Here is a 2,800-nt window from a genome sequence, read left to right on the forward strand (position 1 = left end):
CCCCCCCCCCCCCCCCCCCCCCCCCCCCCCAACCCACTAGTACAATGTATGAGCTATACTCTGCATGCACAGTCAGCTGGAAAATTAGAATTGTCATTGCTTAGCTGCTCTGCCCAGCATGTTTCACCCTGGGTGGCATAACTTACAATACCATATCCATGTAAATTAGTGCTGCTCTGAGTGTTGCTAACTGTCCTTCAGTGGATTTGAAACTGGCATGCCTGTGTAAAAGTCAGGTGCCAGCCAAGAGCAGAATGGCCTGGTTGTGTTGTTAGTCATAAAGATACTTGAGAAACTCAAAGTAGCACTTTTAAGTGGGAAGGAAACATGTCAATTTTAGGGATTTGGGGAAGGAGGGAAGTAACAAAGACATGCAACAGAAAGCTGTTGGTTGTTCTGGAGGGAAACATTGATGGTTCAAGTTATTTTCTTAGTAAATGCACCAGCAGGAGCTAATCTTTTTGGCAGGCATGCCACAGATTAGCTCTTCAACCTCTGCAAGTCCCACACTCATCCTCTTCTGCCTTCTGCTTCCTGCTGCTGAACTGCCTGTCCCCCTGGGTCTATCATATGCCATACACACGGGTTTCCTGTGCTACTTTTGGCAGCCTTGCCACAAATTAGGCAACCCTCAAAATGCACCATGCCATTTAATGTTAGACTGCCTTAAATAGAAGTGCTAATGCTTTTACTGGAGGCAACAATGGCCAGCAAGTCTATATCACTGAAAAGAAGCATGGTTTCTGTGAACTGATTTTCACAGGAGTGATATATTAATTATCTGGCAAAAGGAACGTTAATATTTTTCAGAGGATTTTAAAAAGCATTTCTACTAAAAATGATACTTGATTACTAGTTCCACATAGAAAAGATAGTAACCTTTTCTTTCTATAAATAATATATACGTAGCACAAACATTTTACATTGGCACTGCAGCCTTCATCATAAGGTGCTTGAGAAATCCTGAGCCTAATCGTTCCATTGTGCCCATGTGAAGTAGAGCTCCAAATCATACATCTCTCAACCTGATTGCAGGATTAGGATTCAGAGACCTACAGCAGCAGTGAAATGCTGTCATTTCTGAGGTTCAGGTCAGCAACTGACTAATAGGCAGAATGCTGAAGAACATAAGGGAAAATGGGAATGATCAGTATAGATGCACAAACACAATTTAAAAATACTTTTCTCATACACAATATAAAATTCTAGAGAATACAACATTCAGAGACTACTAAGGAAGGATACCAAAGCCAGCATGGAGATCTGGATAGCAAGCAGAAAAAAAATACAGTAAATGCCCTTTAAAGTAAAAATAGGAAGGCTGGGTAGATTTACATGAAAACTACTCTGATTAATTGCAAAGGTTTTCTTACCTAAGAAATAACTATTATTTATATATAAATACACATATATATAATACACACACACACGTATGTGAAGGATAGCACACTATTTCGAAGAACACATTTATGAATGTACCTCTGGGGTGGGAAGACAAGGAGCGGGCACTCGATTCCTCTTGAAGCCAAGGGGAGTTGAGTGTACTTGAGACTTAAGTACTGTATACTTCTGAATTACATGGTGAAGAATGTACATAAGGCCTAAACCTGCTTGTATTAAAGGGACTAAGCTCCCACTGTATTTTATGAGTGAAGAAATCCTTCATAATAGAGTCACTTCACATTTTTACCATGCATTATGACAGAGGTGGTCAACCTGTGGCACATATGCCACAAGTGGCATCAATAGCCCCTGTGTGTGATTCCTGGCAGATAAGAAAGGGGACAGGAAGCAGAATGGTAGGTAAGGCAGGGAGCAGAAAGCAGAGCAACAGTTTGGGAAGGAGAAGACAGGGATCAGAGTAGCACTTGGAGAGTGGGGTGCAGGGTTTATCTTGTAGCACATCTACCAAAAAGGTTGGCCCCCCACAGCATTGTAACTTTTCCACACATTGGACAAACTAGAATAAAATTAGTCCCAGTTCTTCATTCTAACATTTCTAAAAAAAGCAAAAAGTAAACTCATAAGTTCAATCTTTGTAAGGGGAGATGGGAAGATTTAACCCTTCTGCAGAGCCTGGGATGCAGCCTAGTACTCAGCTAAATTCTACCAATTTGCCCCTAATTACAGAAATAATTCAAGTTTTGTTTCATAAATATACCTGTTCAGAGATGTGAAGAACTTGATGAGTTATCTACACCTTGCTTATAAATTGTGGCATTGAGCAATACCATTCTTGGAGAGAAAACATTCAGAACCCCTAAAGCTAACAGCAACTGAAAATAAATACTTGCCCTATAATTTGAATATTGTGCATTTCATTTTGACACCATAGAATCAATTTTGTTTCTCTTCCAAGTAGTTGACATAAAACAGACTTAATTGGGATGATAATCTTGAGGTTTTGCTATCATTTCAGGTCTGAAGCTATCTGGTTTACTGCAGAAGTTGCAGTTCCCACTGGAAGCAAATGGATGAACTGCAGCTTCTAAGACAGGAAGAACAGTTATGTTCTTTGTTTTTTTGGCTAGCTCTTAATTTCTGTGCTTTAAAATGTTTCTTGTTTTTTTTGGAAAGACTTGTGTTTTTTTAAATGGTCTCATAACTGGTGTACCATATATATTTATTATTTCTACTTATATTAAACAGGAAAAAAGTGATAATGAAAAAAATCATGTATAAATGAGAAGTGACTAATAATGATGCCTTGTACATAGAAATGTTTTCTTTTGGGACAGGAAGGAAAATGTTACTGTATTTTTTGAACTTTCAGTAAATAATTTTCTTAAATCATATGTAA

General features: G+C 38.7%; 1 protein-coding gene across 1 annotated transcript in view; it reads left to right on the forward strand.

The window, feature by feature from the left end:
* Positions 1 to 2,578, forward strand: part of EMCN (endomucin) — a 105,748-nt gene extending 103,170 nt beyond the window's left edge. Inside the window, exon 11 of the mRNA XM_019553065.1 lies at positions 2,420 to 2,578. The gene's annotated coding sequence lies outside the window, so the exon portion shown is untranslated. The remainder of the gene's footprint in view (positions 1 to 2,419) is intronic.
* Positions 2,579 to 2,800: the final 222 nt, after the last annotated feature.

This window comes from Crocodylus porosus, unplaced genomic scaffold (assembly GCF_001723895.1).
Source record: "Crocodylus porosus isolate Cpor-Errol unplaced genomic scaffold, CroPor_comp1, whole genome shotgun sequence".
Taxonomy (NCBI): domain Eukaryota; kingdom Metazoa; phylum Chordata; order Crocodylia; family Crocodylidae; genus Crocodylus; species Crocodylus porosus.